The sequence below is a fragment of the Anoplophora glabripennis genome, unplaced genomic scaffold, assembly GCF_000390285.2.
Source record: "Anoplophora glabripennis isolate ALB-LARVAE unplaced genomic scaffold, Agla_2.0 scaffold436, whole genome shotgun sequence".
In the NCBI taxonomy this organism is placed as follows: Eukaryota; Metazoa; Arthropoda; class Insecta; order Coleoptera; family Cerambycidae; genus Anoplophora; species Anoplophora glabripennis.
Window position 1 is genome coordinate 397023 of NW_019416517.1, and position 16800 is coordinate 413822.

The window sequence follows — 16800 nt, forward strand, 5'->3', positions numbered from 1 at the left end:
CATCTGAAACTTTAGCTACTAATCCGTACAAGCACATCTACCATCATTAGATAAAAGATCTTCATAAATAGGTATACTGATTTAATTTTAAAGAGAAATAAAAAAAATATCAATCACTTAGAAGAGAAAAAAATTAAGGTCGTTACTCTGGTATTTTTTCCAGTGTTTGAATATGGAAATGGATAAAACCGCAGGCTCAAATCGATAAATTATTCATTCATACAGATATATGCACGACATACGTGAGAAAGAATTCCCAAGGACTATTTACTAATACAATGTTATGCACTTGTTACAACTACTTTCTTAATTAACATAAGGAAACGTATTTTGATTCCTGTGGAGGCGTGTCACATTTATACTACCACGAGAATGAAAAAACGTTAGAAAAGTGTATATTATTAAAGCAACAGTTAATTTCTTTTAGTAGGATATTCGGCTGATCCACAAGGAAATACATTGTAAAATACAAACTAAATAAGACATTTACATTTGGTTGAATTTATAATTTAGGTATCGATTGTTGGTAGTCAATGGTGAGAATCAAAGCCAAAACTCAAAGAAAACACAGTATTTTTTGCTTTATCGACGTTTCGTCACCTTTATTTATCTTCAGGACACTACAAATAGGTAATAATTTTTTTTTTAAATTACATATGTTTATGATTATTTCAAAGTTAATTTATAAATTCTAAAATTAATTTAAACATTGAGCCAAAATTCCTATCCTAAACTATCTATATTAGTGTCAGTATGAACAATATTTTTTGTTGTTTTTGTTTTATTGTTCATACATATACAGGGTGATTCATTTTTTAGGATTAGGACTTTAACCATCGATAGATCTGGTCAAAATAATGTCATTTTGAAGTAGTCTTGTAGTAGTGAAGTCTTGAAAAACCATTTTAGGTGTTTTTTTATTTTTTCTTAAACTATGAAAGTAATTTTGTTTTATATTTAGTATTAAATGTACAAATGAAAAGCTCTATCGATTTTACAAATTATTGTGAAAATCATAAGCGCCCGTAAGGGGCTCTGATAACCCCTATTTTTAATATAATTCTACGCCAATGGAAATTTTTTTAAATGAATAAGTTTTTTTACATTGCGGCATATTGTACAGCAAAAAGGTCTCTTAATATTTTTAAATGAAATACTTGATTTTAGAGAAAAATTGATTCATTACGTGTGAAATGGTTAAGTTTTTCAAACAAAGTAATATAGAATAAAATATTTAATCTAATTTAATAATTTCTCACATCGCCTAATTAAGCTTTGAACTGCTCTCCTAATCATATTGGGGTTGTGTTTAAGTGTTTCAGAATTATTTTCAATTCTTCTTATGTTTTCAAAAGTCTTTAACCTCTCTTTAATATATCCCCAAACGAAATAATTCATGGGATTTAGATCTGGCGATCGTGACGGCCAAGCAGTATGGGACTGGTACCATGTCCTGCATGATTCATTTTCAAAATCGTGGATCGCTCCCCGAGCCACTGCCTAACTTGAAGACCAATGAGCCGGAGCATCACCCATCTGATTTGTCCTTAGAAGTAATCGTAAGTCGTCGAGTAAAATGTTTAAATCGTCTCCTTTGTTTGAAAAACTTAACCATTTCACATGTAATGAATCCATAAGAAGCCATTTTTCTCAAAAACCAAGCATTTCATTTAAAGCCTTTTTGCTGTAGAATAAACCGCAATACAAAAAAAAATCATTAATTTTGAAAAATTTCCAGTGGCGTAGAAATTATACTTATTAAAAATAGGGGTTAGAAGAGCCCCTTACGGACGCCTATAATTGATCTATTTTCACAATAATTTGTAAAATCGATAGAGCTTTTCATTTGTACATTTAATACTAAATATAAAACAAAATTACTTTCATAGTTTAAGAAAAAAAAAACTAAAATGGTTTTTCAATACTACTTCAAAATGAAATTATTTTGACCAGATCTATCGATGGTTAAAGTCCTAATCCTAAAAAGTGAATCACCCTGTATATGTATGAACAGTAAAACAAAAACAACAAAAAATATTGTTCATGCTGACACTAATATAGATAGTTTAGGATAGGAATTTTGGCTCAACGTTTAAATTAATTTTAGAATTTATAAATTAACTTTGAAATAGTCACAAACATATGTAATTTAAAATAATGTATTACCTATTTGTATTATCCTGAAGATGTCACAAGAAAGGTGACGAAACCTCGACAAAGAAAAAACACTTCTGTAACTCTATTTGTTTTTCATATATCCATGTCAAGAATTTTAAGGTGATTTTCAACTGTTAATATCTCGAAAATACTTGAAAATATCAAATAACTCTAAATAGAAAAATATTTTACAACTAAATGTTCTTTCTAGAGGCGTTAAGATATACTTAAAAATGTTTGTGAATAAAATAAAATTACCAGAACCACGGGAAACATATAGTTTTTATCATTTAATTATATTATCTACGGCCTAAGATAAGTGAAAATATATTGATCGCCCAGTACAGGTATCGAAATTAGCTTAACCAACTTCTTTCTCATTTAACGAAACAAGAAAGAAGTTCATATTACTAACATTTTTAAAATAAAAAACATCCAGTACATAAAAGGCTGCAAAATTGATATCGGTAGGAAACGATCTAGCTACTCTTGAATCAGCTAAGCCAATGCATTTAAATCATGTATTATCTATGTACCTACGTTAAGGAAGCGATGCGTTTGCAATGAAACAAAAAAATAAAGCGGTTCTGAAATTTGATGAGATGATTTCATGACTACTTACATAAAACTCAGTTATGTACGAATGGTCAGTGGTGTGCACGGATCATTGTCGTTTCCCATTTTCAATAAATAATGTCACGCCACTGCCTAAAATAAAAATAATTATATGACACACATACATCAAACAAAATCACTTCATTTGAGTCTAAAGAACTAATTTGTCTATTGATAAAATCGTAAATATCATAGTCAACCTATAAAAAGAAAAGAAATAAATAAATAGAAATACACAAGTAATAATAAAAAAATGTTCATATAAAAAAACTCAAACTACCCATTGAATAGATTTGATAAAAAAATTGAAAAATATCAGTACTTGTAAATCTTGAGCAGTGTATTCAAAATAATAAAATTCAGCATCTTAGAATATCATAGAAGTATACAGGGTGTTCCACCTATGAGGGATTCTTCTGTAACTGTAGAATTGATTAAAAAAATGGTTTTAATAAAAGTTGTACTTAAACAGTAGATAAGACTTGTTCTAGAAATGTTCAGGGTATAAATAAAATTTAAAATATTGGAAATACAGTTATTATGGTCGCTGCCAGTTACAGTTACTTTACTTCTTTAGCCTCAGCTAGGAATTTTTGACCTGTCGTTGTTGTTCTCAGGCTAAGCTCTATGAGGGAGAACCAGAGATCCTCAATCGCGGCGAAATATTTGCAGAGTCACCACTGGAGATGCAGACAGTGAACAACGGCGAAAAGTTTGCAAGCACTGGATGCGAATAGTTGCAGAAGCCACTACAGAACATTACTATTACCTGAGTAGCGGTTCCATCCGTAGTTGCCTAACACCCAATAAGAACCAAAACGAAAATCAGTTCGGACCTAGAGGTTCTAATAGATGGTCCGCCCCCACAGAGCCTAGGCCGAGAACAACAAGGCATAATAACCCGATTAAACAATAGCACGGACCGTGAAAGCCTTAAAACCACTAAAATAAAAAGAGTTTTAATACTTTTTCCACTGGATATTGGTTTATTTGCAGGTGCTCAAATAATCATGGTAACTCAACTAAACAGAGAAGAGTCTGAAATATATCCACAAACAAATATTTGTTAGAAAATTTCATTAATCTGCCAAATTTGACATTTCAACAATTAATTAAGGTTTGGTTTACAAAGTCAACCCTTTAATTAATCCTTTCTCTTATTTATTTAAAATTGTCTTTATTTTTTTCTTAAAATTAATAAGACTGCTTAAGTATTATTAAATTGTAGGCAGTTTTTTATAAAACCTACGTGGGATGAAAATTACCTTTAGACAAATCTAAACTCATCCAAGTTTAACGGCATCGGACTGAGGAATTTTATTTTAAGGGGGGTAGGTACATAGCCACCAATATTACCTACTTTTAAATGTTTATTTTCATTGAACTGAACACTGAAAATATAGAAGGGCCTAATTAAATACCTATTAAAAAACATAAATTACTTAAATAAACACACTTAAAAAATATCTTCAATCAAGAATACATTAGTTTAAGTCAAGAAGTTTTGCATAGTTTATTGTATAATTTTAATATGCTTTCTTAATATAACTCTTTTTTCTGTTTACAAAATATAGTATTAGGAACAGTCCACAAATAATTTTATTAAACTTTGACTTAAATTTTACTGTGAAATCTTATCTAATTAATTTAATGAAGATATATTTATAAAAAATCTCCAAAAACTGAAAACAATTTTTCAGAGAAATGTTTGTGTAAAAATGAAGCTCTTTCTAAGAATGATTAATGGCATTTAACGAAACATTAATTAGGACCACTTCCAACACAAAAAACAGTTAAAATATCCGAGGAACCGTGAAAACGGGCCCACCATTAATCACAGCCCCATTTAACGGTTCTAATGCAGTGCTATACCAAGCGTTAACTGCTCACGTTAAAACACTGGTTATTCCACCTTTACACACCGCGAGCTCCAGATAGCTACCTGTTTTACGGACACCCCACCGGGTTGCTACTGGTTACATAAGATCGGGTGGGGGCAATGTAAGTACCATTGGATACCAATCTGAAAACAATCGCGGTGCTACTGGGTACCGTGGCACCAATTAAATGCACTGCGTGCTGAAAAGTACCATGCGTGGTACCTCGCGGCGGTTTTCTTCCAATGTGGAAATGTGCTATTAAAATTAATTCTTATAATCTAGATCGCGCTGGCGTCCAATGGTAGCCGGATGGTGCAGTGAGGTATGGTGGATTCTCGGTGTATTTGCATTTTGTCTGCACCATGGATTGTCGGTATTTTCATCAGATACCTATACTGAGATTTTTAAGTAACGTTAAATATTGAAATATAATGTTTTTAAATACACGAATTTTCAATCAAACGTTGCAAAAACGTTAAGCTCACTTGTTGGATTAACTTATAAAAAACGTTAAGCATATAGGTGACATAAACGTCATGAAAACAGGGAAAATTGAACGAAATAAAATTGTTGCAGTAAAGGTAAGTGGGGAAACGTTAAACAGATTTAATTAACTTCACGTGCAAATATGAGTAACGGAAAACGTTATTTGCATAGGTTGCGTAAACGTTAAGATTAGACATTATAAAAACAAGGATATTTAGATTAAAAATAATTTTAATTAATCTTGTGATTGTGTGTGATACGAGTAAGAAACGTTTTTTGTATGGAGAGGAGTAAACGTTAAAATGATCCTACGAAATAAACGTACAAAGTTATTGATAAGAATATAAATAAATCTTTCAATATAATTTATAATCAGAACGTCATTAAAGTCATATAGCTCTATAATTTTGAGTAAGTATAATAAATCGTTTTAAATGGAAATGGATGACAGTTATATTGATTTTTTGTTAACATAACGTACTCCTATATCGACTCCTGACATATATCGCTCACTTTTCAAACAGACGTCGAACTGCCTTTCGTAGTAGGCACTTGTTATCTCAGTCAGTCGTATTATTAACAGTATTAAGCAAACTTTCTCTATCACTTTGAACAAACCATTTTCTCTAGGTATAGAGATATAGGTATTTAGCATATCATTTGCATACGTTCATCTAGTGGTTGCATATCATCCAACACATAATTTTAAGCAACATTAAAAAATTTTGTATTTTGGCAAAAAGAATACCTTCAAATAGCAACAACTATGGCTAAATATTGCATTTTTACATGAATAAGTGATTTTTATCTCTTCTATTTTTATAATATTATTCACATACCAATTTGTGTAGCTAAAATATTACAATTTTTTTTTAAATAACCTTTTGTACATGATCTCAGATTTAGTTAGTATTAACATCAGGAAAATTTAATGCGAAAGTACAAATATGTGAACAAGTTTCAGCTGTTCTGACGAATATACACTGTAAGAAAAGTTGGACTTATTTTCAATCAATTTCACTCAATGTATCAATTTCTGTCCTCTCGATTGAGTGAAATTTTCCTCTATCAGTATGAGTAAGTACAATTAAAATGTAAAATGAGTAAGTACAATTTATGAGTGAAACTATAGTTTTAGTTCAAATATTATCAAACACGTGTAAAATTATCAAAATGTTCAATACTGGCTGAAAATATACTCAATAATTTCATTCAGCTTTCACTCAGACCAATTTACTTGCAGTTTATAGAGACAGTGTCAATATTATACAAAAATTAATTTAAATTCACGTAGAAATTGACAAGTTGTTCCTTGGTGTAGTTTTGAAAAAATAATATAAATAAACCATGCATTCACTATCAACTTTTATCAAAACCGAAATAGAAATTAATAAATTTTGTTACTTTTCTAAAACTTTACTAAAATTATTGAAATTAGAACTTACTAATTATTTTCATCTTATATTATTTTGACGTTTGGACGTTTCTACAAATAAATCGTTTTATATTTTAAATAAATCATCAATACCTACAGATTTAAAAGAAAACTTATTTTAGACCCTTTTAAAAATCCAAGAATATTTTAACAAAAACGTTGTTGACGTTTATATCTAAAGAGAATAATTCGCTATGGACTTTAAATATACAGATTATCTCTCTTTGTTGTCAGTAGGTATTGTTTGCCTTATTGTTACTAAAAATCAGTCATTGACAGTTTAATAGAATAGCAATATTTACTCTCACGTTAAAAACCAATCCAGGCAAATCAAAAAAGTAGTAGATATACTTTAAGCAAACGACGAAAAATATGTTTCAGTTAAAACACTTTATACAACTTAAACTAAGTTGTCAGAAATGATACGTTGCTAAATGCAGTAAAACGAACTACTAATATGAAAGAGCTAATAAAAAATTTTAAATGACAAGTTACTGAAATATAAACTAATATTTTTACGAAGTCTGTTCAGAAAGTAACCGAACTTTTTGAATTACACGCTAATGGAGATAATGATATGCAGTTGGCAGCATTGCATTGCACATAACCTCCTCTATAACCGCATGTTCTTAAGTTGTTGATACCTCATTTAGTTTTCGTGATATTGTAATTTGAGTGTAACGTGTTTAGTAACGATTTTTGAAATGTGCGATTTTCTGGAACAACGCAAAATTTTGCGTGAATCTGGGGAAAACTTTCACGGAAACGTTTCAACTTTTGAAACAATCTTGGGTCGTACGCAATGTTACGAATTATTTTCACGATTTAAAAATTGTCGCCAGTCAATTGAACTACACGTTCAAAAAGTCAAATATCTAGTGTGTGCACATCGTCGATTGACCGTCAAAGAAATTGCGGAAGAGGTTAGCATCTCAACTGGGTCACGCCATAAAATTTTTAATGAAAAATTGAACATGCATTGAGTTGCAGCAACATTTGTTCCTCGTTTGATGACCGAACAATAGAATGAAATTTGCGTGGACGTTGTCGGTAACTCCTTGAACAATCCAACGACGATGAAACATTCATTTAAAGAATCACAACGGGAGACAAAAGCTGGATTTACGGCTATGACATTGAGACAAAAGTTCAACCATTACAATGGATTGGCAAAGGATCTCCACGCCCCAAGAAAGCAAGTCAGTCTCCATCCAATGTCAAAGTAATGCTCACTGTTTATTTTCGACTTGGAATGGAATTGTGCATGTTGAATTCTTGTCCCAAACAGTGAAACGTGAACCGTGTGTACTATCAAGGCGTTTTACAACGGTTACATGAAAAAATCCGCAAGAAGAGAGTTGTGGCGAGACGACTTAACTTTGTCAATTCGTCAGTTTTGTGCCAAAAATTAGATTGCTGTCCTCCCTCATCCTCCTTACTCGCCAGACCTAACTCCTTGTGATTTTTTCTTATTTTCGTAATTAAAACCAGTTCTAAAAAGATTCCGTGTTCAGACTATTGATGATATTAAAACAAATTCGTCACAGACTTTAAAGGCTATTTCAAATCAAGCTATCGAGGATTGCTTCGAGAAATGGTAACACCCCTAGGAAAAGTGTGTGAATAGGGTAGGAGACAAAGACCAATAATGTATAAAACGAATAATAAAGTTTAAAAAAATAAAGTTTGGTAATTTTCTGAACAGACCTCGTATGTTCACCATTCCATCATCTGTACTCATGTTTGTTAAACAGAAAAATTCCAAAAATCTGGAAGCCTTCACGCGAAATACATTAAGGCAACATCGAAGCGATTTTTCCATTCGAAAGTCCAGTGAATAAACCAGCACCTTATCTCTTTCTTCTCAATAAACTACCGCCTTTGAAACATCTTTATTTTTAAGGCCAATATAACAGTGAATTTATGCATACAAAACTTTTACATTAAAAATATTTGATAAAGATCATAAACCCTTGGCGTTGGTTTGAAAACATTTTTTAAAGGAGTAATAAAACGTAGAACATAATAAATTACCGATCGGCCTGGCCGCCTGGAAATAAATGATAGTCTTTCGAGAATGTAAGCGACTTCTTTACAGTCTCTATGTAGGTAGCAGAGATATTTGAATAAAATGAGGCTGACATAAAGGATATTTTTAAAATTCATTATTCCGACTTAAAAATTCATAAACGAAAACAATCTCATGCGAAGACATATGAGTGTCGGTAAAAAACTATTGTCGGTAGCTTTTGTTTCGTCCGGAGTTGGTTCATGGTAACTTGATATTTAATATTTATGTGTCTACCGTCTCAAAAAGTCTTTGTCATTTCGAATACGCCACGTAGCACATACGCACATATTGCTGTCGATAATGAATATTTTCTTTGTTTTCACCGGTCATAAAATGTTACACTGGGCGATTCGCAAAAAAACGTGATAAACTATAATTCAACAATTTTTTATATAATTTTAAAAATAATTTTCAAAAACAAAAAACTGACGGTAATAGCTTTGTCTACGCACATTTTTCCAAGACTACCTTAATGACAGGCGATTATCAATTGTTTTTTTTTTTTTCAAAACGAACGATACATACATGATGAATTATTTTTTTCTGAATCAACGCTATATACAATACCTAATTTTATTTTCCCATGCACGGAATAACAGGATTTTTTGTTAATATCGTGATATTAAACCGAAAGGAAAATATAAATGTAAACAACCTTAAATGTTGTAATTAATATAACGAGTATTTTATCTATTTTTCTGGGAAATTTTTGGCAAAAATTTAGTTGGTGTATATCGTTGGATTCAGAAAAAAAATCTCTATCAGATAAAGTAAGAAAAACTTGTCATTGTATTTAAAAGAAAATTCTATCACCCATCATTAAAGTGGGCGTTGGAAGAAAATGTCAGTCAATGTAGTAAATGTCATTCTGAAGAATTTTCTTTTGTTTCTTAAAATTGAACCAAAGATGCGAGGTTACCGGCGTTTTTTACAAGATGCCCGGTACAGGTTACTGCTAATAAAGTACAAAAAGATGTACGTTTCTAAAGAATTTTTTTTAGATATATGTTTTCTTTAGAATAATAGGGCAAGTGGACCATTTTGAATCGGCTCTTGCTGTTTAGGTTTCCGAAACATTTTGAAGAAAAGAAGAACTGTAACTTTCCTATTAGCACTTTTAAATTCTGTAAAATACTATTAAATATAACAAATTTTTACAAAAAATGTCACTGTTGATATACGTTTTTGTTTCAACTTTCCAACTTCGTGAGTCCTTCATTATTGTAAAGTTTATTTTGACCACCATATTAACACAAAAATCTGAGTCCTTTCTTAAATTTTTCGTTTCTATTTTCCAAATTATCTCTTAAACACGAACAATTTACTTGCATTGCAAAAATAGCCTACTCGCTATATTATTATCAAAATTTCTCACAAAAGAAATAAAAACTTATAGGAGAAAACTACGAAATTAATTAAATGAAAACAGTGCCCAGGTAATTATTTACCATAAATAAAGTTATTTCATTTAAGCAAAACAATAAGAAAGATTGTTTCAATAAACACACTTTTAAAATGCCGAACGCATTTTATGGAGTACGTACAAAACATGATTTAGTTATAATTTATCAAATGATACAATGCATTCCAAAATTCAGTAGTCTTATTATATTTCAAATAATTTGTCTGAGTGACATTAAAAGTACCAAGTGAACATCCTGTGTTAAATTATTGAATATATTTTTTTTCACTTAGTATTGAGCATTTTAACAATTTTGCACTTTTATGGCAATAATTAAACTAAAACTGATTTATTGCACTCCAAAATAACAACGATTGTAGGCAAGTTTTTTTTTGCCAGTTTGCGACATTTTTTATCCTCCTCACCCAATTCACAATCTATTGGTAGGAGGAGACATAATGAAAATTGCAAAGTGTCTATATCAGGCTTATCTCTGACGACGATTCTATTAGTTAAGTTTAGTAAATATAATAACTGAAGTCTAGTATTTTAGATACTAATTAAATAATGTGCAACAACATAACCTATTCCTCAAATCAGTTAATTTTTTGTAAAAGTTAAAGTCTTTTAGAATTTATTATATGTCATTTTAAATCCACTAGTATTATTTTATAATTTTTTATTAAATAAACATTTTCTTACTCTTGACTCCCTTTTCATTTAAGTAAGTATATATTTCAAGACAATTTGCACCTTATGCAAAATGTACTGAAATAATTTCATTAAATACTGAAAATCACGATTTCCAACTATCTAATTAATCTAATTAATTTCATTATAGCCAAGTCTTAGTAAACAAACAAATATTAGATAAATTTGAATCATATTAGAGAAAACTTAAGCTCTAAATTGTTTTATATGCTCGTAGTAAAGTAAAAATTCACTCACTTTGGGAGTAACAGAAACTCACTTCGAATAAAATAATTTCACTCATGAAATCAATATTAAATTAGTGAAAATTTCACTNAAATTAATTAAAGGAAAACAGTACCCAGGTAATTATTTACTATAAATAAAGTTATTTCATTTAAGCAAAATAAGAAATATTGTTTCAATGAACATACTTTTAAAATGCCGAAGCCTTTTATGGAGTACGTACAAAAATGATTTAATTACAATTTATCAAATGATACAATGCAGTCTAAAATTCAAGTCTTATTATACTGTAAATATGTTATTTGTCTGAGTGAAATTAAAAGAACCTACTGAAAACCCTGCGTTAAACTATTGAATATATTTTCACTTAGTATTGAGCATTTTGACAATTTTGCACCTTTATGACAATAATTAAACTAAAACTGATTTATTGCACTCCAATATAATAACGATTGTAGGGATACTCTAAGAAAGTTAATATCTAGTACATTTATACCTACCTCAACTTGAGTGAATTTTGCCAAATCCTCATTGGCAAGTTTTTTTTACCAGTCCAGTATTTGCCAGTATTTTAGATAATAATTCAATAATGTACAACATAACCTATTCGCCCAATCGGCTAATTTTTTGTAAAAGTTAAAGACTTTTAGAATTTATTATGTCATGTTAAATGCACTAGTATTATTTTATAATTTTTTTTGAAATAAACATTTTCTTATTCTTGACTCCCTTGTCTTTTTAAGTATATATTTCAAGAAAATTAACACCTTATGTAAAATTTTAGTCCTTTAAATACTGAAAATCATGATTTTCAACTACGATGTCAGATTAATTGATAAAAATTGAAATAGGTAAATATTAGGCTTCTAATTAATTTCATTATAGTCAAGTCTTAGTAAAAGTAAACAAATAATAAATAAATTTGAATCATATTAGAGAAAACTTAAGCTCTAAATTGTTTCATATGCTCGAAATAAAGTAAAAATTGACTCACTTTGGGAGTAACAGAAACTCACATCGAATAAAATAATTTCACCCATGAAATCAATATTGTACTCATATTAACGAAGTAAAAATGTCACTCAATCCGGTATGGACAAAAATTTGTACATTATTGATTGCGTTGTACCTAGTTAGTGATTTCAAAAAATATGCTCAAATATCTCCAAAATGGTTGTATCTATCGATTTGGATCAAAGCAACGTATTTCATTTAATACATTGGCTAGGATGTAAAAAGAGTTTAAATGAAAGCCCCGTTAAAACCACCTTTCCAAATTTTATATTTGATTTTTTTTATCTATTTTCTATGTAGTTATATACAATTTAGCATAGTATTGTAACACTTTTTGTTTCATGCAACATTTCAAAATTGCGTTTTATACACAACTAAGGAAAGCAATATTAAATTTCTAATCTACCATATAATTCCCTTATATTGTGCTATAAAGGATACATTCATATTATTTTTTTTGTTATTTGAATTAGCATATCATATTTTGACGAAATAAAATAACTTAATGATGAAATTAACACTCGTGTGAATAAAATTAACACGCAAGACATGACTACTCTCAAAATACCTTTTATCACAAAAGAAATTGAAAATGGTGATGATTATACTTTCTATAGGTACCCCTGTACGGGTATTAATACATATACAAGTAATAAATCCGTAATTTAATATCTGCCAGGGTATAAAGGTAGATAAGGATAAGTTACCTTGTAAATATCTACATTTTTTTAAAATTTAATTACTACAATAGTAGGTACCTCAGTAACCTTTAAATGAATGAAATGCTTAAACTAAAATTTGCCTTTAACGAATTAACTGTTCCACAATATCTGCTAAGCAAAGACTATATTATTGCCACTAAATATATATTTCAATGAGACTTGTTCCTTTGCATCGGACAGAAGTACATTTTTTAAACAATAATGCTTAGGTACTGCTGCAAATACTGCTTAGTGTATGTACTGTATAAATAAAAGTTGTAGTTCAATTTTGAAAAGAACATATTCTCACTTTAAGAAAAACACATTATGTTAAACAATTAATTGTTTATTGTTAAATATACTCCTCTAGTGAATCATTCAGTGAAAAACGTAAATTTCAGTGAAGAAATCTGTCGTGCGCGCGAACACTACAACAAATAAATTAAAAATGATAATGAAAGTGTATAAAAAGTGAAATTTGTAGTAAACTCACCGCACCGTCGGCAATCGAAAGCAGGTTTTAAAACTACTTTAAACATAAATGACCGTGCTCAAATCGAACGGACTTCTCCTGCAAATTTTACAAACACAAAGTCCGCAGAATATTCCATATATTTTTTTGCCTTCGTTTTTTTGCAGGTCCTAACTTGTCCACGAACAAACTTTTCTTGACGGAGACAAAAACAAATGGACCACGGTGGTTTTCGCGTTTAGCGGAATTTCACTGGTACCTGTCTTTGATAGATAGTTGTGTTGTTGCTCGAAAACGCACCGTATCGAAGCCTTTGTTTAAATAGGTTAGTTGTAAAGATATGAATAATACACCGTCGGGTCGTACTCCTCTTCTGCAAATATTTGAAAATGCGATAACATTCTTTCCGTACCATAACCACCCAACCCATAGGCATTTTTATAATTTTTTTTCAGTCGCTTATAAAATATTGTAAGGAAATGTAATCGTGACTCTATTGTCAATAGGAATAAACAAATTTTGATGTTTCAATGAATATTAAAGTGAGAAATGCAGTACAAAATGGTGATCAAATCGTACTTTATGAGACAGTTGCAAATTAGAACATGCAAAAAGTCGTTAAATTGCCCAGTAGGAGCGTTCAAAAGTATATTTAGAATAATTTCAGTCTTTAATATTCATAGTAAGTATATTTGATGTAGTAAAAAATTAAATGTGGTGAAAAATATTGCCGATGCGTAAAATCTATGACAGAAATAATAAACATAAAATAAACATTTTTTTTTAAATAAAAATTAACGAAAAATTATGTATTTAGTGTAATATACATTTTTTTCTATGAGTATATTCATCATAAAACCTTAATGACACTAATGCCGGTCATAATGACTAACTGACGAATTATATCTCATATAATAATGTTAAAATTGCTTATTTTTACCGCTTTTAAGCAAAATGCTTAGGATACTCATCAGTGTAGATGTATAAACCACTCTAAATGTTATTTCGGTGCAAATTTAACGCTCAATTACTGTACGATCTTGATCTCTCACTGGTACAGATAAATTTTTGTTTTGTGACGTTTTTTATAAAAAAATTAACTGAAACCGAATTTTTATTTTAAATATTATTATCGACCATGATTGAAACAGTGGAAACCTCAAAACATGTAAATCACTAAATTATCAGTGATAAAAATGTTTATTTATGATATAAATTTGATAAAGTTCCATTAACGGCATTTTAACTGTGTGCTAATAAATAAATTAGGCAATTTTAAGTGCTATATTTCCTAAAACAGATATGCAACAAGTTTTTATCTTTAATAAAAGTTAATGTAGTTTTATTACTGTTATTATTTATCTTTTAGACCAAATACTTAGTACACTCATGAGTGTTACTTCAGTATAAAATTTAACACTTACTGCTTGCTTTTTTATAGGCACATTAAGTTGTTCCGTGGCAAATATGATATTTTATAACGAATTTTTATCTAGAATAATATTGTTCAAGAATGAGAATTTAAATGAAATAAAATTGATAAAGTTCGTTTAATATCATTTTAAACAAACTGTGTTAAAAATAAATAAATGAAAGAATTTTAAGTAATATAGTTTCTGAGATAAATCGATTAAATTATTAAAACAAATTTTATCTGGATAACTGATATGTGACACTGATATAAATATTTAATTTTAGCCCGAATAATAGTTTTATTATTTTTTGGGCAAAATGCTTAGTATTCATGAGTTTATATCAGTACAAATCATTCCTCAGTGTTATTTTACCACACATAATTTTTCTGTGTTAAACATGTTTTTATTAAAACCTAATTGAAGTTAAATTTTTATGTAAAATGACAGTATTTGTTATTAAAGCAGCTAAATGCAGTTCACTAAATCATCAGTGATAAAAATGTTTATCTACACCTATAATAAAATTGATAAAGTTCATTTAATTATTATTATTTCATTATTATTAAAGCAGCTAAATGGAGTTCAAAGTCACTAAATCATCAGCGATGGAAATGTTTATCATTAAAATAAAATTGATAAAAGTTCTTTTAATATTATTTTAAGCAAAGTGAATTTAAAAAATAAGCAAATGAGATAATTTTAAGTAGTATAGTTCTTAAAATAGGCTAATTTAAATTGATAAAACAAACTTTATCTTTATATTTGAGTATACCATAATGATATAAATATCTAATTGATGATTTTATTTTGAAATATTTAAAAATTCGTTAGGTAATTATTTTTTAACTTTTTAACAAAATGGCTAAGTAAATATGAATCATATTTGAGTTAAAAACTCATTACCACTCAATGCTTTTGTTATTTCATGTGCGCTGCTACAAATATTTATCATTTTTTATTAAAACTTACTTAACTAAAACGAAGGTTTCATATGAAATAAAATTGTGAATGACGTACATTTAATTCAAGATTGTAACACTTCAAATGATCTAAATCATTAAATTATGAGTGATAAAAAAAATTATTTATGCGTTAAAATCGATAAACTTCATTTAATATGATTTTAAGTAAAGTGTATGGTTAAAAATAAATTTATGAGGGCATTTTAAGACACGTACTTCCTAAAATGGGTCAATTAAGCAATTAAAATAAATAACATCTGGATAATTGCTGGAGAAAACAAACATACGCTCGAGTCGATGGGAAAGTACGCACTAACGCTACAATTTCATTAATCTAAAACTGCGGCAACCGCTCACCGAATGCTGGTTTTGAACACGTAACACGTGATTCGAGCTACCGAGTTACACCTCCAGTCAGACTCGCTACCGGATTACGCGTAGCCCGAAACCTTTTATAGTTCTTAGAAAGAGAGGGGCTTTTATTCGAACAATAATAGTGCTTTCTACGGGCCTTTATCGCGGCTGCGTTTATTGTTTTCCATCGGATTTATGTGTGGGAAACCTGTCGGTTTCGCCGTTTTTCTTGAGAAATATTTTTACGCGTTCCGAGAATATCCGTGAGTTTGATTTGATTTATTTTTACCGGGAAATTGGAAGTAGTAAAAATATTAAAAAGTTATTAGGTTTTATTCAAATAATATATGTAGGTTTTTGTGAAAGCAATGCGAGACATGAAATAATTTCCCGTACGTGTAATTTTAAGTAAGCTTTCTACAAACAAAGAGTGAAATAAAATGGAAGCGTTAATAAACCAACCATTAAATACACGAATAAATAAAAATTCACTAACCTTTCGAACGCTCCCTCGCACTGGGTCTGAAAGCCGGGCAACGCTGGTCTGCTCTTCCAAAAATGCAACTAAAAACGACTACCATCAACTTGTCTGTGGCAAAGTGGAGAAGAGGTAGTTATATTTTGCTTCTGTACTAAACTATGGCTGGTAGCTCAATGATTCTAACAAGTAGTGAGTAGAACGGGAAACCATGGTACCCCCTTCGCCCCTCGCAAGCTCCGTATGGCACTGCCTACTAAGATGTGGGTCTTAAGAGCTCCTAGTATAGAGGCGAACTTACCTGGCGGGATAACACCGGGAGCCACTCGGCGGGTACGGGAATTTGATTCTTGTGGGTGATGTGCTTTAGGATGGCCGGCGACTCGGAGAGTTGATTAAGTTTTTAAAATAATTCGGGGTAA

General features: G+C 29.9%; 1 protein-coding gene across 2 annotated transcripts in view; it reads right to left on the reverse strand.

Annotated features, from left to right (window-relative positions):
• LOC108910269 (protein drumstick) overlaps positions 1-16548 on the reverse strand; it is a 67268-nt gene extending 50720 nt beyond the window's left edge. For both annotated transcript variants that reach the window (XM_018714825.1, XM_018714827.1), the window contains exons 1-2: positions 16397-16548; positions 2780-2865 (exon numbers count right to left, since the gene is read on the reverse strand). The gene's annotated coding sequence lies outside the window, so the exon portion shown is untranslated. The remainder of the gene's footprint in view (positions 1-2779; positions 2866-16396) is intronic.
• Between the last annotated feature and the right edge of the window lie 252 nt (positions 16549-16800).